Genomic DNA, 25,926 nt, shown 5'->3' on the forward strand with positions numbered 1-25,926 from the left:
TTTGTATTTTTTAGTAGAGATGGGGTTTCACCGGGTTAGCCAGGATGGTCTCGATCTCCTGACCTCGTGATCCGCCCGTCTCGGCCTCCCAAAGTGCTGGGATTATAGGCTTGAGCCACCGCGCCCGGCCTGTTTGTTTTTCGATACAGAGTCTCTCTCTGTTGCCCAGGCTCGAGTGCAGTGGCTCGGCTCACTGCAACCTCTGCCTCCCAAGTTCAAGCAATTCTCCTGCCTCAGCCTCCCGAGTAGCTGGGATTACTGGCATGCACCACCACTCGCAGCTAATTTTTGTATTTTTAGTAAACACAGGGTTTTGCCATGTTGGCCAGGCTGGTCTCGAACTCCTGACCTCAGGTGATCCGCCCACCTTGGCCTCCCAAAGTGCTGGGATTACAGATGTGAGCCACCGCGCCCAGCCTTAAAATACATTTAATGTTTTGGCCGGGCACGGTGGCTCAAGCCTGTAATCCCAGCACTTTGGGAGGCCAAGACGGGTGGATCACGAGGTCAGGAGATCGAGACCATCCTGGCTAACATGGTGAAACCCCGTCTCTACTAAAAAATACAAAAAACTAGCCGGGTGAGGTGGCGGGCGCCTGTAGTCCCAGCTACTTGGGAGGCTGAGGCAGGAGAATGGTGCAAACCCGGGAGGCGGAGCTTGCAGTGAGCTGAGATCCGGCCACTGCACTCCAGCCGGGGCAACAGAGCGAGACTCCATCTCAAAAAAAAAAAATATTTAATGTTTTAAAGTCAACTCTGGTTTTCCTAGTTGCCACAATGCATACAATCACAGTATCTTGAATATTAGCCCATTCTAGAAAGAGAAGTCTGTATCTAATGTTATAATTATTAATAATTAACAATTACAATTTGTTGAGTGCCCAGTATGGGCAAAATGCTTTACACTATACAAAATGCTTTTCATTTAATTCTCACCATCAGCCTGATACAGAAGATAACATTAGCTCCATTTTATGGATGACAAAACTGAATCTAAAAGAAGTTTAATAAACTGCTCAATTAGTAAATTATCGATAAAGTCAAGATTCAAAATCATGGTCACACAATTATAAAACTTGAATTTTGTCCATTCTATCATGCTACCTCCGGACATAAATGATGCTTCTTGAATTTCATAATATGGCAGTTACAAATATATTTCTGTCATCATCAGGCTCTTCTATGGTTCTGTGAGATACTAGTTTGGAGGGAAAAAAAAGTTTTATCTTGATTAAAAAATACTGGGAGCTAGGCTGGGCGCAGTGGCTCACGCCTGTAATCCCAACACTTTGGGAGGCCAAGGCAGGTGGATCACTTGAGGTCAAGAGTTTGAGACCAGTCTGGCCAACATGGCAAAACCCTGTTTCTACTAAAAATGCAAAAATTAGCTGGGTGTGGTGGCACACGCCTATAATCCCAGCTACTCGGAAAGATAACGCAGGAGAATCGCTTGAACCCAGTAGGCAGAGGTTGCAGTGAGCCGAGATGGTGCCACAGCACTCCAGCCTGGGCAACAGAGTGAGACTTCGGTTCAAAAATAAAAAAAAAAAGATACTGGGAGCTAAAATCTCTGTAACAAAGTCGGTTATATTAAAAGAAATTAAGTAAATAAGCCAGACACAGTGACTTACGCCTGTAATTCCAGCACTTTGGGAGGCCGAGGCAGGAGGATCACTTGAGGCCAGGAGTTCAAGACCAGCCTGAGCAACATGGTGAAACCCCATCTCTACCAAAAATACAAAAAACTTAGCTGGGCATGGTGGTTGACGCCTATAATCCCAACTACTTGGGAGGCTGAGGCAGGAGAATTGCTTGAACCCAGGAGACGGAGGTTGCAGTAAGCCAAGATTGCACCACTGCACTCCATCCCAGGCGACAAAGCAGGACTCCGTCTCAAAAAAAAAAAAAAAAAAAAAAAAAAACCAACCCTTTGGGAGGCTGAGACAGGCGGATTACAAAGTCATGAGTTCAAGACCAGCCTGGCCAATATGGTGAAACTCCGTCTTTACTAAAAATACAAACAACTAGCCAGGTGTGGTGGCGTGCGCCTGTGCCTGTAGTCTCAGCTATTCAGGAGGCTGAAGCAGGAGTATTGCTTGAACCCATGAGACGGAGGTTGCAGTGAGCCAACATTGAGCCACTGCACTCCAAGTCTGGGCAATAGAGGGAGACACCATCTGAAAAAAAAAAAAAAAACACACACACACAACAAAAATTAGCCAGGCATGGTGACATGCCCCTATAGTCCCAGCTACTCGGGAGCCTGACGCAGGACAATTGCTTGAACCCAGGAGGCGGAGATTTCAATGAGCCGAGATCGTGCCACTGCACTCCAGCCTGGGCATCTTTAAATGAAAGAAATTAAGTAAATAAATCTTCACAAATTATCTACATGATACATCGAAATGTACCTGAGATGTACATATGCACAAGTGACTAGACGAAAGTATCACTATTACTTTTCCAAAGTCAAAAGTAACCAAGGGTAATCTTAAATTACAAATCTTAAGTTACAAATTTAGCTGATTTCTGTGTCCCTGGTTGCCCCAGCTTTGCCTTTATTCAGAGCTAAGCAGTATTCTACAGTTTTTCCCTCTTCTTCCCTAATTAAACTAGAAATGTTCCAAATTAACTATAATTCACCTTAATATAATCAAGTTACCATAATTAAGATTTTGCTGTCCTACTCAGATAATTGAAGACTTTGATCTTGGTTAAAAGAATGTAAGATAGCCTGGGCACGGTAGCTCATGCCTGTAATCCCAACACTTTGGGAGGACTGCCTGAGTTTAGGAGTTTAACAAGACCCAAAAACAAAATTGGCCAGGCGTGGTGGCTCACACCTGGAATCCCAGCACTTTGGGAGGCCAGGGTGGATGGATCACCTGAGGCCAGGAGTTCAAGACCAGCCTGACCAAAATGGTGAAACCCCGTCTTTCCTAAAAATGCAAAAATTAGCAGGGTGTGGTAGCGCACACCTGTAATTCCAGCTACTCAGGAGGATGAGGCAGGAGAATCACCTGAACCCAGGAAGTGGAGGCTGCAGTGAGCCAAAATCACACCATTGTACTCCAGCCTGGGCAACAAGAGCGAAACTCTGTCTCAAAAAAAAAAAAAAAAAAAAATGAACTGGGCATGCCTGTAGTCCCAGCGACTGGAGAGGCTGAGGCAGGAGGATCACCTGAGCCCAGAATGTTGAGGCTACAGTGAGCCGAGACCATGCCACTGCACACTCCCGCCTAGGCAAAAGAGCAAGACTGTCTCAAAAAAAAAAAAGGAATGTAATTTATCAGCAAACAAGTGGGGAGAAACAGGGTTTTCGTGGGTAGAGAGGGGGAAGTCACTGAACATGAATTACTAATATAGCAACTCCTTGGTTAATCCATTTAAGATGACTAGGGGGTCTCTTCCTAATCCCATACTCCACTAGAGAGGACAAGTGGGAAAGGTTGGACTAGTTAAGGTTGTTGGGGACCTCCCAAGAGCTGCAGAAGCAGAGATAAGACGAGCCTTCTTCTAAATCCGCACGGTCCTTCCAAGGCTCTCATCCTCCAGGACTACCACTTCTCAGTCTACTTACTTGCCTTCTGACATGCTTTCTTGAGGGGAAGAAAACAAAGGAAGAGTAATAACAAGCAGCAGAAACTGCAAAGAATGAAAAATAAGTCCATGGATGTTGCAAATAGAATCATCCTCCTTTACATATGTCACTCCAGGAAAACTGCCAAGAACCACTCACTCCTCTAGATACACTTCCTGCAGATCCTCCAGACTCCTCCCTTAAGCACCTCAGTATTCTCTTTATTCTCCCTTCATTTCAATCCTCCTTTTGCCCCAAGATTTCGAAGTGCATTTTTTTATGGTTTTTGTTTTGTTTTGTTTTGTTTTGTTTGAGATGGAGTTTCTTGTTGCCCAGGCTGGAGTACAATGGCATGATATCGGCTCACTGCAACCTCCACCTCCTGGGTTCAAGTGATTCTCTTGCCTCAGCCTCTTGAGTAGCTGGGATTACAGGAATGCGCCACCACACCCGGCTGATTTTGTATTTTTAGTAGAGACAGGATTTCTCCATGTTGGTCAGGCTGGTCTCAAACTCCTGACCTCAGGTGATCCGTTCGCCTCAGCCTCTCAAAGTGCTGGGATTACAGGCCTGAGTCACCATGCCCAGCCTCAAAGTGCATGTTTTATAATCTCCAAAATATATGGCAATATTGTACCTAGTATTTAATGATATCCTATTGATCATTACCTGTGTGTCGCAGCTGAACATACATCCTAAAGCCTTGTATAATATTTCTACGTTATGATAAAATTTATAATATGTTACATTACTGAAACAAATTTTCTTGTTTTTTTTTTTTTTTCCCAAGACAATCTTACTTTGGCACCCAGGCTGGAGTGCAGTGACGTGATCTTGGCTCACTGCAACCTCCGCCTCCTAGGTTCAAGCAATTCGCCTGCCTCAGCCTCCCAAGTAGCTGGGACTACAGTCGCGTGCCACCACACCCAGCTAATTTTTTGTGTTTTTAGTAAAGATAGGGTTTCACTGTGTTAGCCAGGATGGTTTCAATATCCTGACCTCGTGTTCAGTCTGCCTCGACCTCCCAAAGTGCTGGAATTAAAGGCATGAGCCGCCACACCCAGCCCCTTAAACAAATTTTCTTTGCCACTAAAGGATGTACTATAATGTCAAGATTTAAAAAATAAGATAGCAAATTTTTTTTTAATTTAAGGGGTATATTGTTTTATTTCTCCCCAGCCCTATCAAGAAAACATAAAAGGAGGCTGGGCGCAGTGGCTCAAGCCTGTAATCCCAGCACTTTGGGAGGCCGAGACGGCGGATCACGAGGTCAGGAGATCGAGACCATCCTGGCTAACACGGTGAAACCCCGTTTCTACTAAAAAAAATACAAAAAACTAGCCGGGCAAGGTGGCGGGCGCCTGTAGTCCCAGCTACTCGGGAGGCTGAGGCAGGAGAATGGCATAAACCCGGGAGGCGGAGCTTGCAGTGAGCTGAGATCCGGCCACTGCACTCCAGCCTGGGCGACAGAGCGAGACTCCGTCTCAAAAAAAAAAAAAAAAAGAAAGAAAGAAAACATAAAAGGAGGGAGGGAGAAAGGGAGAGGGGGAAGGGTTGAAGAACTATTAGGTACTATGCTTACTACCTGGGTGACAGGACCAATCATACCCCAAACCTCAGCATCACACAATATAGCCATATAACCTACCTGCATATATACTCTCAGGATCTAAACTAAAAGTTGGATTTTTTTTTTTTTTTAAAAAAGGGAAAAAAATCAGAGTTCAGAAATCTGCAGAATTCAAGATCTATTCTCTAGAAATCAAAACCTGTTACACACAATAGATGTGTTTTGGCAAGTCCAAAATAAAATGTAGCTTTTCAAGTACTCTATTATATAAAATACTTTTTTAAAGATAATTAGTTTAGGAAGTTTTGAAGCAAACTAAAAAACTACATATACAGGTTTTATACTTTTACAGAACTAGATTTTCAGTTACCCACATTTCTTTTAGAATTTATTGTACAGCGAGTTGGAGAGCAGGAAGCAGAAAAGTAGATCAGAGACTTATAAAATAAGACAAGACTTCTCTGAAATAGAAAATAAACTTAATTAACTAGTGTTACTTGAACTTCCACTTTTTAAAATCACTTACCTAAATAAAACTTCAATATGTGAAACTGAGTCTCACTAAATAGCATAGTTAGGAGCACATAGTTTCTTTGGGATTTAAAGCCCACCATTTATTCAACTACAGATAACCAAATCCCACTGTAAAATTATTTGCGTAATCAAAGCTATTCCTAGATAAGTATAATCAGATGAATAATAAGTCCACCTATTAAAACCAGGTAATCAAACGGCCCAATGTTCTCAATTACGAAGAATGAACTTTTCTATTTGTCATACACTCAATTTGGATTTCTCATTCTTCCATCATTTGGTGTAGAACTGAATGATCTATATAAATGTACCATGACTTAAACAACAACTCTAGTGGTAGGAATAATCCACTGAACTCAATGCAAGAAATGAAAAGCTTTCCTTCTTGAAACTTATGTCACAGAAAAAAAGTAGTAAATTTATTTTGTGAAAAGACTGCATCTGCTTTAGAACTCACACATGCAATGGTTATATATGCCTTGCAGTCTTCCAAATGAAAATAAAAATTTTAAAGAAATATAATCTGAAATAAAACTGATTTTTGAGAGAGAAAAAAATAATCCAAAAAATCCTGATTGAAAGCTATACCAACAGTTTCTTCACAATTTCATAAAACATTAATGAAGGGGTTACATAATCCCCTGGATTAAAGATTTTAAAGAAAGCTGCAAGGATCTCTTTCAGTTTTCAATACTGCTTCCTCTGTTCTTAACAGCCATAAAAACAGATCTAAATCAACTCCTAAATATAAACCATCTAGCTTTCAATGGAAGAAAAATCAAACCAAGTACAGATAAAACATATATTCTTTTTAAAAACACATTGCAAATTACATTTGGGTTCCTCAAACAAATTTACAACATGTACCACATCCAGTTTATTCTCAAGGGAGAAAACCATCAAAACAAAAGCTCCCGCTTAATAAATGATTTACTTTGTAGTTAAGCCTCTATCCCAGGTGCATTTTGCTGTCACATATTATTACTATTGCTTTTCTCTACAAAGACCTAGAAATCGTATATCTAGTTCCTTTAAAAATATCTGTATATGTTTTATATTAGTGTAAGGACAAGAAATACTTAATATTTTTACTCTCTAAAAAGGAAATATATTTTCATTTTTCTTTTTCGCAATGTTTCTTCCTTTGTTTTTGCTTATTTTCTATACATGACATTTTCTCAAACCAGTCCATTTCAGTGTTGTTTACTGTCAATATGTCTGTGTATACTCAGGTTTTTACAAACAATGCTTTACAGTACAGTGATAAAAAAAGAAAGGGTGAACAAGAGGGCACAAGTAAAACAAAAGCGGACCACATCTGAGACACACCATTCAATTTCTCTGCCTCAAATTCCCTTAAGTTCTCATGCCAAAGATTCTCAATATCCAAAAAAGTTCCAGAGTCAGAGGCATAACACAATATGTGACAAGACAAACACAGGAGGAACCAAATCAGAAACTGAAGAAATTTAATGGAATGTAATACAAGAGTTTCACTCTTGTTGCCCAGACTGAGTGCAATCGTGTGATCTCGGCTCACTGCAACCTCCGCCTCTGGGGTTCAAGCAATTCTCCAGCCTCAGCCTTCCAAGTAGCTGGGATCAGACATGCACCACCATGCTCGGCTAATTCTGTGTTTTTATTAAAGACAGGAGTCTCACCACGTTGGTCAGGCTGATCTTGAACTCCTGACCTCAAGTGATCCACTCGCCTTGGCCTCCCAAAGTGCTGAGATTACAGGCGTGAGCCACCGCACCCACCTTTCAGACTTTTTTAACTCTGAGAAATATATTTTATCCTTTGGCCAGGAACTCAAAAAAAGAAATACACTTTACATTGTGATTTAGTACATACATGTAGGAGAAAAGTTTCCCAAAACAATAGTTTTCCTTACCAAATGCAATGTCAGTTTATTCTGTTCTACATTTTATTTTCAATGCTGGTAAAAACTCACAACATTAATTTTATAAATTACTAATAAATCACAATCCACAATTTGAAAAACACAGGCTTAAAAATGGGTATCCTTTATAATAGGATCTTTTGGGCAATTTGCCTCTACCTGTCCCTTTAGCAGGATGGGCAGGTATTTTAAAGTTGTTACCATTATTACCGGTTTCATTAAAGTAAGTAGTTCTTAAAATGTGGTCCTCTGACCAACGTGATCATCATTTGAGATAAATATAAATTATTGGGCCCCACCCCAGACCTACTGAAACCCCCAGGTGGGGCCAAGCAATCTACAGTTTACCAAGCCCTCCAGGTGATTTTGATGCAAGCTAATATCTGGGAACCACCCCATTGAAGAAATCAGGTCTTTATCTTCTATTTAACAATCCAGTACACGCTACTATGTGCCACTCACTATCCCAAAAGCTCTACAAATACTGACAAGAAAAAAAAAAAAAAACACCTTATAAAGTAGGAACTATTACTGTTAGTATTCTGATGAGGAAACTGCACAGAAGCTTCGCTAAGTGGTGGAACGAGAACTCAAACTCCTTTTCAATTTAGCCAAGTATGCCTATCCTCTTTCTGATCAAGTTATCTACTTCTACTCCTTTTTTTTTTTTTTTTTTTTTTTTTGAGACAGAGTCTCGCTCTGTCGCCCAGGCTGGAGTGCAGTGGCCGGATCTCAGCTCACTGCAAGCTCCGCCTCCCGGGTTTACGCCATTCTCCTGCCTCAGCCTCCCAAGTAGCTGGGACTACAAGCGCCCGCCACCTCGCCCGGCTAGTTTTTTGTATTTTTTAGTAGAGACGGGGTTTCACCGTGTTCACCAGGATGGTCTCGATCTCCTGACCTCGTGATCCGCCCGTCTCCGCCTCCCAAAGTGCTGGGATTACAGGCTTGAGCCACCGCGCCCGGCTTCTACTCCTTTAGTTCAGCTACTCCTCCCCTTTTCCCTCTCATATTCCCCACCCTGTCAATGAACCTATTTCCTAATATTACTGCCATCGTCCTAAAACAAATTTCTTTTCTAAAACAAGTCACTTAACCTTGCTTTTAGGAGTTTTTCTTTGGTCCTAGATGTCACCTTGGTATTAATTATGAAACTGAAGTTTCTTCTGTTTCTGAAGACCTGTGAACCTATATGGCTCCACTGTTAATTTCTCATATATCTGCTGTCCTAGCCAGTTCCACGAAACCATTACTCTCTCGGGCAACTTTCTTTCTCTACCTTATCTACTACTCCCTCCTATAGGGATTCTCCCCCACCTCCGCCCATCTCCGTCCCATTTTGCATGACTCCTCTCCAACCGAGGGAACTTCCACTTCCCTGCTGGCTCCTCACCCCGGTCTCAAACCCGAGCCACTCCTCCAGGACTTCTTTCCTGGTCCCCTAGGGATCCTCAGACCCAGGAGCGGCCAGGCCAGTTGTGTCTCTCATCCCAGTTCAGCTATGGGGGCGCAGGGCGCTTCGGTTCCTCCCCCAGGCGGTGCAAGATCTCTATACGTCCGACCCTCCGAAGACCCGCTGCTCCTCATCTCCCCAGGAGCCCCCTCCCTTGGACAGCCGCTTTTCTCACGACGGTCCCCAACCCCCTCCGAGCGTTTCCTCAGACGCCCCTACTTGGAGCAAGTCTGCTCCCTGTCACCCGGGACCCCGGCCACCCTCGGCCTTCCTACCTCCCTCGGACCCGGGCCACTCCCAGTTCCCCTGCCCCCCACCCCCCACCCCGCTCTCTCCACACGAGCCGCGGCCGGGCTTCCCGGGTTCCCCTTCTCCCTGACACCCAAGCCGTCCTGGGTACTCCCGAGACACCCCGCCCTCGGAGCAGGACGTTACAGGTCACCCCCTTCTCTGGGACCCTGGCCGCTTCCGTTTCCTCAGATACCTACTCCCCTCACACTGGCCGCCGGTCAGCGCCCCAGACCGGAGCAGCTGGACGTCCCAAGGGACCTCCTGCCCTGACCCGCGTGGGTCCGGCCCTAGCCTACCTTCCTCGGGAGAACTCCGCAGCCAGAAGCCCAGCCATTCTCCCCCTAGCCCAGTCAGCGCGAACTCGCCGCCACCCCCGCCGCCTCCGCCCTGGCCCCGGCCCTGGCCCAGACCCGAAGTCCAGGCCCTCTTCCTCCAGCCTCCGCCTGCGGAGTGCTGAGCTAGAGATTCCGCCCCGCGACGGCCCCCAGATCTCTGACCCGCGTTACTGGCACTCACCTGCCGCTGCCCCCGACCAACTCAAGCTCCACTGCCTCTACCTCGGCCGCCAGTGGCCACCAAGCGCCACCACCTCCCCCATGACAACAGGCCCACCCTCTTTCATACTTCTAACCTATCCATTGGACAATGGGGCGGCAGCTCTCCTCTCTGATTGGCTTGGTTTACCCGCCCGTCATCGCTCTTTACCGCCCCTTTTCCTAAACCCGGTATTCGCCCCCGCCCGGACCTGGAGCGTCCTAGCCCAAGCTTTAGTTGTAATTGGTTGAGGGTTGGGCAATTCGAAGTTATGATAGGCTGCTAAAAGTGTCTGTTAAGCTAACTGGCAAGCGATGTGACGGCTAAGGTTGATTCACGCTTGTGCATAGTTTGGTTGCGCAGTGGAAGCAAAGGAGGGTTAGACGCTCACATCCGTGGTTACCCGGGAAGGGTTAACTCTTTGTTGTAGTTTTCTCTGTAAACTCTTCCGCTTCTCCAGCTCCCTTCCTGCAAGGAGAAGCTTATCTCTGCTAGCTTTACTCATAGGGGTAGTACTTACAAAACACCAACATCAGAGATTGTGTTTAAGAAGTGTTTCCAAGCCCTGGGGAGAAAGGTATCAGAGAGATAAAAATGTCCCCTTCTTTTCTTTGGTCTCAATGCACCCAGTTTCATTCTTTCCAGGCGCCTCCATGCTAAAGGGCAAAGCGCAAACTTTCATTTAGCAGAAATCAGTCAACTTCGGTTGCAATGGGAAATGTCGTCAATAAACTGAAGTGGCGTATTGAGAGTTCTCCAGCTTCCAGATCCACTCCTGGCTGACCCCTGCCAATTGACCAGTCATTAGCAACTTTTTTTTTTTTTTTTTTTTTGAGACGGAGTTTTTCTCTTGTTGCCCAGGCTGGAGTGCAATGGCGCTATCTCGGCTCATTGCAACCTCCGCCACCCGGGTTCAAGCGATTCTCCTGCCTTAGCCTCCCGAGTAGTTGGGATTATAGGCATGAGTCGGGGTTTCTCCATGTTGGTCAGGCTGGTCTCGAACTCCCAATCTCAGTTGATCCGCCGGCCTTAGCCTTCCAAAGTGCTGGTATTACAGGCGTGAGCCGCCGCGCCGGGTTCGCAACTTTCTAATAAGTGGGCCACATTATATATACCCTTGTGATGCCCTGGAAATGAGAATTCTGCTTCCCCCCACCTCTCACTGCCACTTTGTTTTTCTGTTCAGCAGTTCTTAAATAGCCCTACTAGTTTTACATACTTTAAAAGCTTCTCTCTCTGTCTCTCTCTTTTTTTCTAAACCTCTCTTCCTAGCAGTCTAAATTAGGGCCATTGAACGAATAGCTGGGTTGTGTGTGTGTGTGTTTTTTTCCCCTCACTTGGCACAATGCACAAGAATAAATGATTGCATTTTTTATTCACTTGGGTACAAATCACAGTAGGCATTTTTGATAAATCTGGTGTTGCTATAAAAACTCTTGCGCTCCTAGAAATATATTCATCATTAGCTTTTTGCTTTTCTTTTTTTTTTTCCCCACCCACTTTTCCTGCTCCTAAATAACAAAATGCTGGTCTGATTACTCTTTCAATTTCTAAATCAGATTTAAATGTACCTTCTTACAACTCCACCTATGATATGTAAACCCATGGGCCATGAAACATAACACCCAGGGATAGGTTAAGACACTGTCAGGCCGTGAAGTGGCTCACGCCTGTAATCCCAGCACTCTGGCAGGCCAAGCTGGGCAGATCACCTGAGGTCAGGAGTTTAAGACCATCCTGGCCAACATGGTGAAACCCCTGTCTCTACAGATCGTGCCACTGCACTCCAGCCTGGGCAACAGAGCGAGACTCTGTCTTAAAAAAAAAAAAAAAAAAAGACACTGTCGGCCGGGCGCGGTGGCTCAAGCCTGTAATCCCAGCACTTTGGGAGGCCGAGACGGGCGGATCACGAGGTCAGGAGATCAAGACCATCCTGGCTAACACGGTGAAACCCCGTCTCTACTAAAAAATACAAAAAACTAGCTGGGTGAGGTGGCGGGCGCCTGTAGTCCCAGCTACCCGGGAGGCTGAGGCAGGAGAATGGCGTAAACCCGGGAGGCGGAGCTTGCAGTGAGCCGAGATCCGGCCACTGCACTCCAGCCTGGGAGACAGAGCGAGACTCCGTCTCAAAAAAAAAAAAAAAAAAAGACACTGTCAAGGAGGCATTCCCCTCAAGGATGTGGACTTTGGAAATTTTGTGCTTTGTCCCTTTCTTCTTTCTGCTAACTCTATGTCTCATATTTCTTCTATTTACTAACCTCCTTGTTCTTTGCAGAGCAAGCTACAAGGAGTCTAAAACTGTATGGTTTATTATTCAGAAAAATATTGTCTATTTTCTAGCCTATATTTTTAGTCAAGTTTAAATAAAGTACATACTTCTATCACCAAACTAAGCAGAAATTATTCCTCCAGTAACTATACATAACAATAAAGTGCCTTTTCCTAGTTATTTTCCGGAACTTTCCTCCCCCTCCTCTCTTCCTCACCTTCCAATTTAGAAATAACCTCCCATTCAATTCAATGACTCACAAAAAGCCTGTGAAAGGAAAGTGGAAAAGCCAAAATAACTTAGAGATGTCTGAATCATTCAGTTGAAGGAAAGATCAGACATTGACCATGATAAGAAAGACGCCAGGACATAAGGCAAGCCTGAGCTAACATCCCATAACATATGAAGTAATGCAAATGTGAAGATGCCCCAAGAAAAAGCAAATACCAGTATGTCCTTTTTCACAGTCTTTTAATATATCACCAGCAGCTTGCTTCTCTCTAGTCTTGGCAGTGTGCCGTGCTACCAATTTTAGAGCAAGTTAGAAGACAATTAATGTCCTGACAGATAGGAAACAATAACGTCATAGGAGGGCATGACCCTTATTATGGTACTTCGGGTAACAACGGCTCTTGCACAGCCATAGTGACTAGGTGCCGTAGAGAACATAGAATTAGGCCAGCCTTGCTAAGAGGACTTGCCATCTAAGTTTAGGAACGCAGCAAAATTACTATCACAAAACTAGGTGGAAAATTGTCACAAAAGTCAGCCGCTATTTCATACGCTAAAAAAAAGAGAAAAAGCATGCATAAACGCTTTTGCTCATACACACACATCTATCATTCCTGTTCTTTGTGAATATCAGTTAAGAAAGGACATATAAAATAAATACGTTACAACCCAGTAAGAAGTGGGAAAACCTTAAGGAAGGTTTTAAGGAACGTGCCTTGAAATAACAGAAGGCTATTGTGTTATCAAAGATTGCAGTACTGGAGGGGTTATTGCTTGTATCCTACATTTTGCTTTCACGCGCACAAGGTAACCCTATCATATAATTACTCCATCCAGCTTTTCTCTTTTCTTTCCTGTGTTTTGTGCTTCTCCACCATTCTCAGGGCTCCCTCTCAGAAAGCAAGAACACTGGAGTCTGGGAGTCTGCAGCTTCATGTTGCATGGCTGGCTGTGGAGGTCCTGCAGATGGTATCTGTTCAGAGCCACTTGGGCACGACCAAAATGGCAGGTACCCTCGGGGCAAAAATAGCGTTTATAAATCCCAATTAAGCAGAAAACAGAGGACTCAGAGAGATGTCCAATATCTGAGGAGTGATACAGTGTGCCTTGGGCTTTCCTGTATACTAATGTGCTGTTTCTCCTGCTCTTTCATAATGTCACTTTTCAAGGGAGAAGAATCCAAGTCTCCTTCCATTTCTATTTTAGCCCACAGGGGCAGTCTCACTAGAGAAAGGATCCATTTTTTGCTTTTGGATTTTTTTCCTTTGGATTCTACGCACGATTCCAATTCCAACTAGATTAGAGAAATAAACAACCGGTGGAGAAGAAAATCACTCAGATAGCAGACAAGGGCCAGAGTTGCCTGCCACTAGCAGTTGGAGGCAAGCCAAAATATTTGATAAGACGTAGTTTCCTGAGTTAGGGATCCCTGAGGGTGGAGGCTGACAAAGATGAAGGGATTAGAGAGAAAGGGAGGGAAAAGGAGGGAAGAGGAGGAGATGAGGGGGCAGGAGAGAAAAGGGTAAGAAAAGCTAGAAAAACAGTCAAGAAGCCCAATGAGAGTGCTGAGCCAGCTTACTGTCCTGCCTCGCCTACCTCCTACTGCCACCCATGTGGACTTTACACCAGGTTGCATAATTATACCAGCAAAGTGCAGACTCTGCCACTGGTTAAAAGGGAAAGCGTGCCAGGCTCCAGCCTATGGGACCGTTGTTCTGCTGCCACCTGGAAATCCTCCCAGAGCTCAAAGCCTGCTGCTCTGGGCAAAGCTGACAAGGAAGGACGGATTCATGCAGCCAACCAAGGCGCATACCTTCGTTTGATTTCCTTAAGGTGACCACTGGCAAAAAGCACTGGCTAAACAAAGGGAGACTATCTGGGAGAAGGTGTTTTTACCCTTTCAAGCTGGGGTGCTTTCACCACAGGGAAGTGCTGCACTGCTTTCCACACTGGAACAAGGCACTGTGGTTTCAAAGTTCAAGGCTCTGTTTCAGGGATGGGAAGAAAAAAAAAATCAGTGAAAGGAGGTGTTCTGGTCTCTCAGGCAGAACCATTTGTTATCTGATTCCAGAGCTCTTTTAATTTTTAAATACCACACTATGCCTTTTCCTTACTAAATGCATTCATTTTCATCCTCAAGAAAAGTGTATGCCCCCTTCCACCTGCTTTACATATTGTGGGTAAGATGGCTTGAGTGCTTGTAAAAATGGATGGACTGTAGCTCTCAGTTCTGCCATTGTGCTATTGACTGGAGCTCCTGGTTACTATCACCAGATCTATGGGTGGATCAACCATTCTTCTGCAGCAGGGAGTGGACCGACTGAAAGCACTTAGCACCATTTAAACTTTTGTCCATCTCTGTTCTACATGCACACAAAGCGTTTCCTGGAAACATGGCTACACTCCAAGGATTTCAGAGAGTAGAATTCTTCTAGAACTGCAGTGTCCCAATGACTTGGAACCTCGTGAGAAAGCAGACTTAAACTCAGAACCTAGAACCTAGAACTTCATATGTTCCAAAAGCTTTGGCTCTGCCATTTACCAACTGTGTAATATTTGGGGAACATTGATTCATCACCCTAAAGCTTCATTTTCTTCATCTATAAAATGAGATATGTATTAGCTATCTTGTCTTGCATAACAAATTACCCAAAACTCAGTAGCTTAAAACAACATTTATCATCTCAGTTTCTGTGGGTCAACCCTCTGGCTTTGGGTCTCTTATAAGACCACAGTCATCTCAAGCTCACCTGGAACAGATCTGCTTCCTACCTCACTCACCTGGTTATTGTTGGCAGGACTCACTTCCTAAAGCCTTGGTTCCCCAGGAGCTGTTGGCCAAAAGCCTTCCTCGGTGCCCTGCCTCATGGACGTCTTCGTAGAGCATCTCACAACATGGCAGCTTACTGCATCAGTGCAAGCAAGCAAGAGCAAGAAAGAGGGCTCACCAGAGAGAGTAATAGCAAAACAGAAGGCATAGTCTTTTGTAATCCAATCACAGATGTGACATCCCATCACTGTTGCCACATCCTGTGAGTTAGTAGTAAGTCATTACGTCCAGCCCACACTCAACGAGATTACACAAGAATGTAAAGACCAGCAAGAGGATCATTCGGAGCTATTTTAGAAGCAGCCTACTCTAAGATAATAATAATATCTAGGGTTTGTTTAAAATTTAAATTTGAGATTACATGGCGGCAGCTACTTGGGAGGCTGAGGTGGGAGGCTCACTTAGGCCAGGGGTTTGAGACCAGCTTGGGCAACATAGTGAGACTCCTCCATCTCTTAAAAAAAAAAAAAAAAGAAATATATGTGTTTGTTTTTAAATATACAAAAATCAAATTAGAGAATATGTTCAATTCAGAGCCAGCATGTTATGTAATATATAACTGTTATATATAACTATTATTACCATTAATATTATTATTGAGTATATAGTGGCTGGTTTTCTCCCCTAGCTCCTAGAAAGAACCCTTTTATGAGGAGTAAATGAAATAATATACGTAATTCAGGACACTGACATGTAATAAATGCTCAATAATCATTAGTTATTGTTAACTAATGCCAGGCGCCGTGGCTCACGCCTGTAATCCCAGCACTTTGGAAGGCCGAGGCAGGTGGATCACGAGGTCAGGAGATCGAGACCATCCTGGCTGACACGGTGAAACCCTGTCTCTACTAAAAATACAAAAAAATTAGCGGGGCGAGGTGGCGGACACCTGTAATCCCAGCTACTCAGGAGGCTGAGGCAGGAGAATGGCGTGAACCCGGGAGGCGGAGCTTGCAGTGAGCCGAGATGGCGCCACTGCACTCTAACCTGGGAGACAGAGTGAGACTCTGTCTCAAAAAAAAAGAAAAAAAATTATTAATAAACGTGTGATATTTGATACTCTCTCCAAGCTACTGGAAGGAAATACTATGAACTCGTTACTTTTCCAGGGTGGCCTTATTTCCATATATTTTGTTCAGTTTTTCCATTAGCACCCTATACTCACCAGAGCACAATTCCAGATTTGGGGTTCATAAAATATGACCACCAAAGCCAGAACACAGTCTAATTTCCTGCCTGCCCTATACCAAGAAGGGTATTCCCAAAACCAGTAAAATGGGCTAATTATGGCAGCACCTCCTACATGCACAAAAGTCTGAGCCTGGCCCTAACCAGAATCCAGAGAGAAGGGATTGTGCCTGGGAGAATGACCAGAGACTTGGCTATGTGACCTTTGTCCCTTTCAAAATATGGTCGTTATTGTGCAGTCTACTGAGTCAATCCTCAACTAAGAATGAGAGAAAGAGGGATCTACACATTGCCTACAGATGGGATAAGAGTGTCCAAGAAGACGTTTTCACACCTGGCTTGGAAGTAGTAAGAACCAATAAAAATAAAGAGCAATTTTGCAATTAGAAAGTTGGAAGAGACAGTCCAGTTTGCAACATGAAAGAAAGATCACTAAGAGGCTGGAGTGACCCTTAAGTGCTGGGTTGAAGCTGTCTTCCTTATAAAGGTGGAGGATATTGAGGGTTGGCCTGTTGCCAGGAAAAATGAGGAACTATAATCAAGAAAACCCCATTATTTTGGCTTTGAGTCATTTCTCAGGGCTCACCCATAATTATTACATAAGAAAGGCAGAAAAAACAAAAACCTCCTAAAGTGTAAATGATCCTTAAACTAAAAACACTGTAGAAATACAAAGATCCAGGCTGGGCGTGGTGGCTCATGCCTGTAATCCCGGCACTTTGGGAGGCTGAGGCGGGCAGATCACCTGAGGTTGGGAGTTCGAGACCAGCCTGACCAACATGGAGAAAACCTGTCTCTACTAAAAATACAAAATTAGCTGGGCGTGGTTGCACATGCCTGTAAACCCAGCTACTTGGGAGGCTGAGGCAGAAGAATCACTTAAACCTGGGAGGCCGAGGTTGCGGTGAGCCAAGATAGCACCATTGCACTCCTGCCTGGGCAGCAAGAGCGAAACTCTGTCCAAAAAAAAAAAAAAAAAAAAAAAAAAAAAAAAGAAGGAAGGAAGGAAGGAAGGGAGGAAGGAAAGAGAGAAAGAGAAAGATCTAAGTCTTTGCAACTTATCTGTCTCTCTCTCTCTCTGTCTCTGCCTCTGTTTCTTCTTCTCTCACCTATATTTGCACGTTCTTTCGTTTCTTTTCCACACAGAAGAAAACTACCCTTACAAGGAAATGCCTTAGGATCCTCTAGGCTGGGATTGTTTTCAGATCAGGAATCATCTTCTCTCGGTTGTCTCCACTGTAGTGCTACAGGATTAGAGCTCAGTATTCTCAGATAATGACGGTTTACACCTCTCCCTCTAAATCAAGTCACCTGTGCAGCTGTGATTTACAGAGTTTGAATGATTTTCTGCGCTGCACTAGCCCCAGCCCTTTCTTCTCCCGAACGTTCTCAAACATTACCAGATTTGTACACAGAAAGGCTCAAAGCAGAAGTTACTGGGAAAGTTCTGTAAACATGAAGAGGAGATGTACACCAATATCAAGTTCCTCTTCCTGTTACTCTGGTTTTCTCTCCTTCCTATTCTGTGTTTCCTCTGTGTCTGAGACAGAGGAGACTTGTATGTTTCCATACCTGTTAACAGCCAGAGAAGACTTTGTTCTGCCCCTTGGCAGGTGAGTGGATTTTAGAAGGGAAAGACAGGGTAAAGAGATGAGGACTCGCCCCCAGGAAGTCTGACTATACAATAGGAATGGTGTATTTATTTATTCAGCCCTTTCCTACACTGCAGTCAAAGCAGCAGCCATTTCATTTTACCCTCAGGATGCGTATTTAGTGGTAAGCTTTCTTTCTTTTCCTGTTAGTTTCCTGCAAAAGGACATCAGTGTCTTCCTCACTGGAGCAGCTGATAAGAAGGATGTTGTTGCTTAAATGGAGACAGAAAAACATATTTCCTATCACAGACCCAGGCCATCCCAAGGGCATGGAGAATTAGACCAGGTTGTGGAAATAATGGAAGAACCTGATTTTCATGCCTGTTTCCCTGGTGCCATCTTCTTCCCTGAAATACTCTGCAATAATTACACCTTCCACTTAAATAGGATTTCACACTTTTCCAAAGTAGCATCACGTTGTACAGAAGCAGAGTTGGCTGCACTGTAGTTGGCATAGCCAATTAGTTACTTTGGAGGGTTTATATGAAGAGGCAATTTTGGGTTTAACTTTAAGTTTTGGGGAACTCATATAAATAGCATAGGTTTACCCTAAGTTGGATTCCATTTGCTAGCTCCTGCCTATCCTACAGATCTCATCTTCAAAGTTACTATTACAGGGGAAGCTTCCTGATATCCCTCTCCCAGCCACATTGGGTTGGGTGCCCCCCTTATACACACTGCACTTCCACTTTGGATACAAATATCCCGTGGGTAAACTTGCTCAGTGCCTATCCATCCAGCAACACGTCGGCACTATAATACCAGGGACAACCACCTTCCTGCTCATAGCTGCCTAGCCTAGGGCCTGGCCCACAGTAGTTCACTAAATATTTAGTGAATGAATGAGTGAGTCAGGAATTGTCTCTAGGAGCAGCCTTACCATCTGACACAATCACTTATTTTGGGGTGGTGCTCTGGGAGTTATAAAAAAGGCATGTGCTAATTATCACATAATGATCACCAGTGGTTATAGTAATTAGTAGGCAAAAGCACAGTGGTGGAGTATGACTAAATAAAGGTCTCCACCAGGTTGGGGGCTATTCTTGCACTCTGAATTTGGAATCCCACTGCCCATCTCTCTTGGACTCCTGTGGACAGGGTCATTCCTTTGGGAAATTCTGTTTGGAGTTGCCAACACTGGGGAATAGGGAGAATTAAGCTCCATTTCCCCAAACTCAGTGAAATCTTTCTGATATGAAAATTAAAGAACAAGGCCAGTGGGGGCCCTCTGCTGCTTTCCTTTCAGCCTCTGAGACAGATTTCCCCATCAGGGGTCTGCGCTGAGTCATCCCGCCTCCAGCAGAAACAAGTCAGCAGTACCCTGAGGATGGGTGATGGAGGCAAAGACTCATCCTGCTAATCTCCTCCTCCCACGGAGGCCAAGGTTCATGGTCTTGGCCCTCTCCCTGGGAACAAGAGGGCAACCCAAGAGAAAAGACTCTTCCTTCCCACTCCTCTCTCTCTTACAAGCTCATTGTCTGTGATTCCTCTTTCTTCTGCCAATGGAAGTAGAAGATGGAAATAGAGGAGAAGGAAGAAGAAACCAAAGGGCACAGGACTGTACTTTGCTGGCTGGGGAGAGGTGGGACACATGGGTGGGGGTATGAATTGGGATGAAGGATGACAAGACATGAAGAATCCTTGGAGGTTCTCCAACAATTCTCACATAAAGGACAGCTAAGGCACAGCCCAGTTGCAGAGACACCAGGGAACCCAGAAATGTAAATAGTGGGAGGTGATGACAGCAAAGAAGCAGGCAGATCTGATACACAGGCCCCTACACAGAGCTACGCCCTGTGGGAGAACCACAAACTGCCTAAGACTGGGTAGCAAAGAGAGAGAGAGTGGGCGTTCAGTGTGAGACCTTGAATCAGAGGTTCACACTCTATCTAGCTCAGTCTCCAATTTGTGCGGAGGACCCGGGTGAAAGATGTCAGAGATGTGGCTTAATCAGCTGCCTATGGGATGGGCACATGTTTGGGAGATACTTTGAAATCTCTAGATGAAAGGAATTGCCAGAAAAAGCTATCATTACTTTGAGGGCTGATCATAGAGCAGTCAGAGCATCTTTGAGCTCCTAGGAATCAGAGGCTACGGTATTTTCATCTTGGGCAGACCAATTCCTGAAGACCAGTTTTTTAAGAACATCAATAGAGAACAGGGTCAATTGTGAGGTCCCTTAGGAATACAACCAGAAATCTCATCACTGGAGTATAGAAATTTCCAGCCAGGCACCAGCAAGTTATCTATGCAGACTGATTCTAGTCAGGCCTAACTTGCCTAGGGGGATGATGTACAGGCTGTGACCTGTTGACACTTCTCCTCCCTTTTTCTCCTCTCTTTCTCTCTTTCACGTGTGCATAATGCAACTTAGAAACATTAACTCACCAAAGAATACTTGGAGATTCCCAAATGATCACCCCAATTGTGGCTCTTCATCTGCAAACACTTAGCCTTTTTTTTTTTTTTTTTAAAGGAATGTGATGTGCTTAAACCAGATCTTTTTTCTTTCTATTTGACAGGTACATAGGTACATAACCCTAGTATTTTCCTTCTCTATTTATTTCCATCTATACTTTACCACAAATACTTCCACTTGACTCCCTCCTCTGGTCTCTGTTCTATGAACCATCTAGATTATCATTCCAAATGAATATATTCGTGTTTGAGCCCTTAAATGCAAGAATATTTCCCTTCTTGGTCTCTCCAAAGCAAACAGGCTGACTAGACTCAGAACAGGACTTTAATCTAAGCTGGCAACAAGTGCTTACCTGTCCTGAATGACCTAAGCTGCAATCATCCTGGGTCACAATCATCAGAGGAACAGATATTATTTTTCTATTACACAAAGTGGACAAAGGTTGTCTAGCTTGTGCAGAATGGATCTCTTGATAAAGCCAGAGCTCCTTGTGAACTAAGAAAAATCTCAAGAATGGACTTGTGACTGCTAAGCAAGCTCTGTGAGAGAGCTCAACCTATAATATTACAAATGGCATGGATAAGATCAACATGAACTCATCTCTCAAATCCCCAAATCTTATGTTTCAATGTCTCTTACAAAGTTCCAGGAGAGTTAAGCTTAGGACCAATATAAAGGAAGACTACTCCAAACTGTAGTTAGTAAATGCATGGCACTCATTACCCAGGGAAGGAATACAATCAGAATACAGGAAAAAAAATCAGGGCACATTTATGAATTGCAGAGCCATATATGAGTAAAACTGGATGGATCTTGAACTACTCATTTTCAACCCTAGTCCTATATGAAAGTCTCAGGTCTCGGCTGGGCACAGTGGCTCAAGCCTGTAATCCCAGCACTTTGGGAGGCCGAGACGGGCGGATCACGAGGTCAGGAGATCAAGACCATCCTGGCTAACACGGTGAAACCCCTTCTCTACTAAAAAAGTACAAAAAACTAGCCGGCGAGGTGGCGGGCGCCTGTAGTCCCAGCTACTCGGGAGGCTGAGGCAGGAGAATGGCCTAAACCCAGGAGGCGGAGCTTGCAGTGAGCTGAGATCTGGCCACTGCACTCCAGCCTGGGCGGCAGAGCGAGGCTCCGTCTCAAAAAAAAAAAGAAAGAAAGAAAGTCTCAGGTCTCTCTCCTAGTTCCTGGTATTCCAATTCAGTAGGTTGGAGTGGGGTCTGTATATTTTTGCAAAGCTCCCCCAAGTGATTCTGATTTATAACCAGGCTTGAGGACCACTGCTTGAATAACTTGAATAACCTTTAACCTGTTGGATAGGTCTGACCCAGCCTGGTCATCCTTATGGTCCTAATTGTCAAACTGCTTGGTTGATGAATGACAACTCAAATAGATACAGCTGGTATCCTTGCAACATGGGAACAGACTCCAGCGCAGTCATTAGACCCTGAATCTACAGATCAAATCAAGCAGTATAATAATCCTCTGGTCCCTGGCTCATTTAGAGTCCTCTCCGAGATCTCTAAGTCTTTCCCACCTTAGGGATGAATCAGCGGAGGCGTTTAAAACAAGGTGCTACTTTTGGAAGGAAATATTCAGATTTGCTTATCATAATAAGATGCAGATTTCTTTTTTTCTTTCTTTCTTTTTCTTTTCTTTCTTTCTTTGTTTGTTTGTTTGTTTGTTTGTTTGTTTTTGAGATGGAATCTCTATTTGTTCGCCAGGCTGGAGTGCAATGGCACGATCTCGACTCACTGCAGTCTCTCCCTCCTGGGTTCAAGCGATTTTCCTGCCTCAGCCTCCCAAGTAGCTGGGATTACAGGCATGCACCACCACGCCCAGCTAATTTTTGTATTTTTAGTACAGATGTAGTGTCTCCATATTGGCCAGGCTGGTCTTGAACTCCTGACCTCAAGTAATCCACCTGCCTCAGGCTCCCAAATTGCTGGAATTATAGGCATGAGCCACCACGCCCGGGCAGATGCAGACTTCTTTACATATTTCTCTCATGGCTCTTTTTGCACAATGTTTAACACAGTACTAGGAATTCATTTATTCAGTACACATTTATTGATTAAAAATTAGATACATACCCAGTGCCAATAGTTTGTTTGCTGAGGATATAAATAATTAAATAAGGCAGTGATAAAACAGACCAGATGTGATCCCTAGTCTTTTAGTTACCTAATAAGCTTTCAGAAATATTGTTTTATCATAGTGGCTGGACACAGTGGAAAACTCTACCTAAGGGTCATCCTGCCCTCTTAGGAACACAACGTTTAAGTTCTTTCGAAGACAGAGCTAACCTGGGGCCAAGAACAACTGTAAAAAAAGTGCCTACCTTTTCTTCTCAAATGTACCTACAAGTGAAAGTTAAACATGAACTTCCGGCTGGGCGTGTTGGCTCACGCCTCTAATCTCAGCACTTTGGGAGGCCGAGGTGGGCAGATCACTTGAGGTCGGGAGTTCAAGACCAGCCTGAGCAACATGGAGAAACCCCGCCTCTACTAAAAGTACAAAATTAGCAGGGCGTGGTGGCACATGCCTGTAATCCCAGCTACTCGGGAGGCTGAAGCAGGAGAATCGCTTGAACCTGGGAGGCGGAGGTTGCAGTGAGCCAAGATCGCACCATTGCACTCCAGCATGGGCAACAAGATCAAAACTCCATCTCAAGAGAAAAAAAAAAAGAACATCTGGAGAATGAGAACTATGCTATATTCATCTTTGAATTTCTGGTACCAGGTACAGTACCTTGCACATAGTAAATGTTCAGTGTTTTAAATTTTTTTTTTTTTTTTTGTGGTGGGGGGAGACAGAGTCTCGCTCTGTCACCCAGGCTGGAGTGCAGTGGCACAATCTCGGCTCACTGCAACTTCTGCCTCCCGGGTTCAAGCGATTCCCCTGCCTCACCCTCCCGAGTAGCTGGGGCTACAGGCGCCTGCCACCACATGCAGCTAATTTTTTGTGTTTTAGCAGAGATGGGGTTTCACCGTGTTGCCCAGGCTGGTCTCGAGCTCCTGAGCTCAGGCAATGCACCTGCCTCGGCCTCCCAAAGTGCTAAGATTACAGGCGTCAGCCACCGTGCCTGGTCCAGTGTTTTAAAATTTTAATTAATTAATTAATTAATTTTGAGACAGGGTCTGGCTCTGTCACCCAGGCTGGAGTGCAGTGGCCCCATCTCGGCTCACTGTAACCTCTGCCTCCTGAGCTCAAGTGATCATCCCACCTCAGGCTCTGAGTATCTGGGGACTACGGGCACGTGCCATCATGCCTGGCTAATTATTTTTTATTTATTTATTTATTTATTGGTAGAGATGGGATCTCACCATATTGCCTACGCTGGTCTCGAACTCTTGAGCTCAAGTAATCCTCCCACCTCAGCCTCCCAAACTGCAGTAATTGCAGGCATGAGCCACCACACCCAGCCTGTTCAGTGTTTTTGAATGAGTGAATGAATGAATGAAGCTGGAATCCCAGTTCTGCCACTAACTGTGTATCTTTGTACAAGTCACAGATTCTTTGTTAACTTTCTTTCTTTCACAGATTCTTTCTTCATGACTGGGATAATAACTACCTTGCTTATTTGTTGTTATGTGACTGGAAGTCATGTGTTCTAAGAATCATTGGCAGTTGGGCATGGTGGCCTGTAATCCCAACATTTTGGGAGGCTGAGATGGGAGGATCACTTGAGCCCACAAGTTTGAGACCAGCCTGGGAAACAGAGGGATACCTCATCTTCACAAAAAAATTAAAAACTAGCTGGGTGCAGTGGTACATGCCTATAGTCCCAGCTACTGGGAAGGCTGAGGCAAGAGGATCATTTCGGCCCAGGAGGTCAAGCCTACAGTGAGCCATGATTGCAGCACTGCACTCCAGCCTGGGCGACAGAGTGAGATCCTGTCTCAAAAAAAAAAAAAGAAAAGAAAAGAAAAGAAAAAGAAAGAAAATTGGCACTGTGCCTGGCATTCAGCAGGTGCTCAACAAATGGTTGTGATGATGCTATATAGTTGTTACTCTGAGAACAGAGAAGCAGAAGCGTCCAAGAACCAACCTGTATGGTCAAAGTGACATCTAGTGGTAAAATTTTAGAACACACACCAAAAGCACAGTCCATTGCTGGTTTGAAATTTAAATTGAGGAATGACTAGGAACTAACAGGGCACCTGATTTACATAAATACAGTAACATTATTTAATTCTCACCAGTGATTTTCTTTTTTCTTTTCTTTTCTTTTTTTTTTTTTTTTTTTTTTGAGACGGAGTCTCGCTGTGTCGCCCAGGCTGGAGTGCAGTGGCGCGATCTCGGCTCACTGCAAGCTCCGCCTCCCGGGTTCCCGCCATTCTCCCGCCTCAGCCTCCGAGTAGCTGGGACTACAGGCACCCGCCACCGCGCCCGGCTAGTTTTTTGTATTTTTAGTAGAGACGGGGTTTCACCGTGTTAGCCAGGAGGGACTCGATCTCCTGACCTCGTGATCCACCCGCCTCGGCCTCCCAAAGTGCTGGGATTACAGGCTTGAGCCACCGCGCCCGGCCAATTTTTGTATTTTTAGTAGAGACGGGGTTTCACCATGTTGGTCAGGCTGGTCTCGAACTCCCGACCTTAGGTGATCCGCCCACCTCAGCCTCCCAAAGTGCTGGGATTACAGGCGTGAGCCATCATGCCTGGCTTCACCGTGATTTTCAACCCTGGATGCATATTAGAATGACATGTGAAGCTTTAAAAATCTACTGGTGTCTGGATCTCACCCTTGGAGACACCGATTTAAGTTGCAGGAGGTGTGACTCAGGCTGTGACATTTTTAAACTGCGATTTTAACATGCAACCTGGTTGGGAACCACATGCAAGAGACCCATGAGATAGTCTTCTCGTCTTACAATTGATGAAAGTAAAAGTCAGAAGGATAAAGTAAGTTGCACAAACTCACACATTTATTATCAGCAGTAGGTAACTTGAACTTGCGTCTACCATTTTCCCGCAATACCACATTGCTTTGCAGAGGCTTTTGGAAGTCTGATGTGCTCCACTTAGCTTCTGCCTGGGGAAGTCTCAAACTCAGAAGCATTAGGGAATTGCATGGTGCTGTGAGCCGAAGCCCTCCAAACAACAGTTTGGTGTTGATGGGATAGTGTGGTCTAATGAAGGCACTAACTGCCTGATCCTCTCTCCAGATTCTTTTTTTTTAAAGACAAGGTCTTGCTTTGTTGCCTAGGCTGGAATGCAATGGCATGATAATAGCTCACTGTAGCCTTGAACTCCTGGGCTCAGCTGGGACCAGAGGCACATGCCACCATGCCCAGCTATCTTTGTACTTTTTGTAGAGATGGGGTTTTGCCATGTTGCTCAGGCTGGTATTTTTTGTTTTGTAGAGATGGGGGTCTCCCTATGTTGCTATAAACATTCATGCATTCATGTCAATTTTGATTTTTTTTAACATTATTTCAAAAGAAACTCATTGTAATTGTTTGTGTTTAA

At 44.5% G+C, this 25,926-nt stretch overlaps 2 protein-coding genes across 21 annotated transcripts in view; one reads left to right on the plus strand and one right to left on the minus strand.

Moving 5' to 3' along the window:
• The window catches only part of NUMB (NUMB endocytic adaptor protein), a 195,533-nt gene extending 180,218 nt beyond the window's left edge, over nt 1-15,315 (minus strand). For 7 of the 17 annotated variants that reach the window (XM_030931556.1, XM_030931560.1, XM_030931555.1 and 4 more), the window contains exon 1: nt 9,845-9,950. The gene's annotated coding sequence lies outside the window, so the exon portion shown is untranslated. Of the gene's footprint in view, nt 1-9,844; nt 9,965-14,258; nt 14,348-15,143 lie in introns of those variants that run through there. The other 10 variants (XM_030931553.1, XM_030931549.1, XM_010355917.2 and 7 more) reach the window with 7 other exon arrangements.
• Nucleotides 1-25,926, plus strand: part of LOC104656358 (nucleophosmin-like) — a 560,652-nt gene that overhangs the window by 470,776 nt on the left and 63,950 nt on the right. The gene's annotated exons all lie outside the window — the stretch shown is intronic.

This window comes from Rhinopithecus roxellana, chromosome 5, assembly GCF_007565055.1.
Source record: "Rhinopithecus roxellana isolate Shanxi Qingling chromosome 5, ASM756505v1, whole genome shotgun sequence".
Taxonomy (NCBI): domain Eukaryota; kingdom Metazoa; phylum Chordata; class Mammalia; order Primates; family Cercopithecidae; genus Rhinopithecus; species Rhinopithecus roxellana.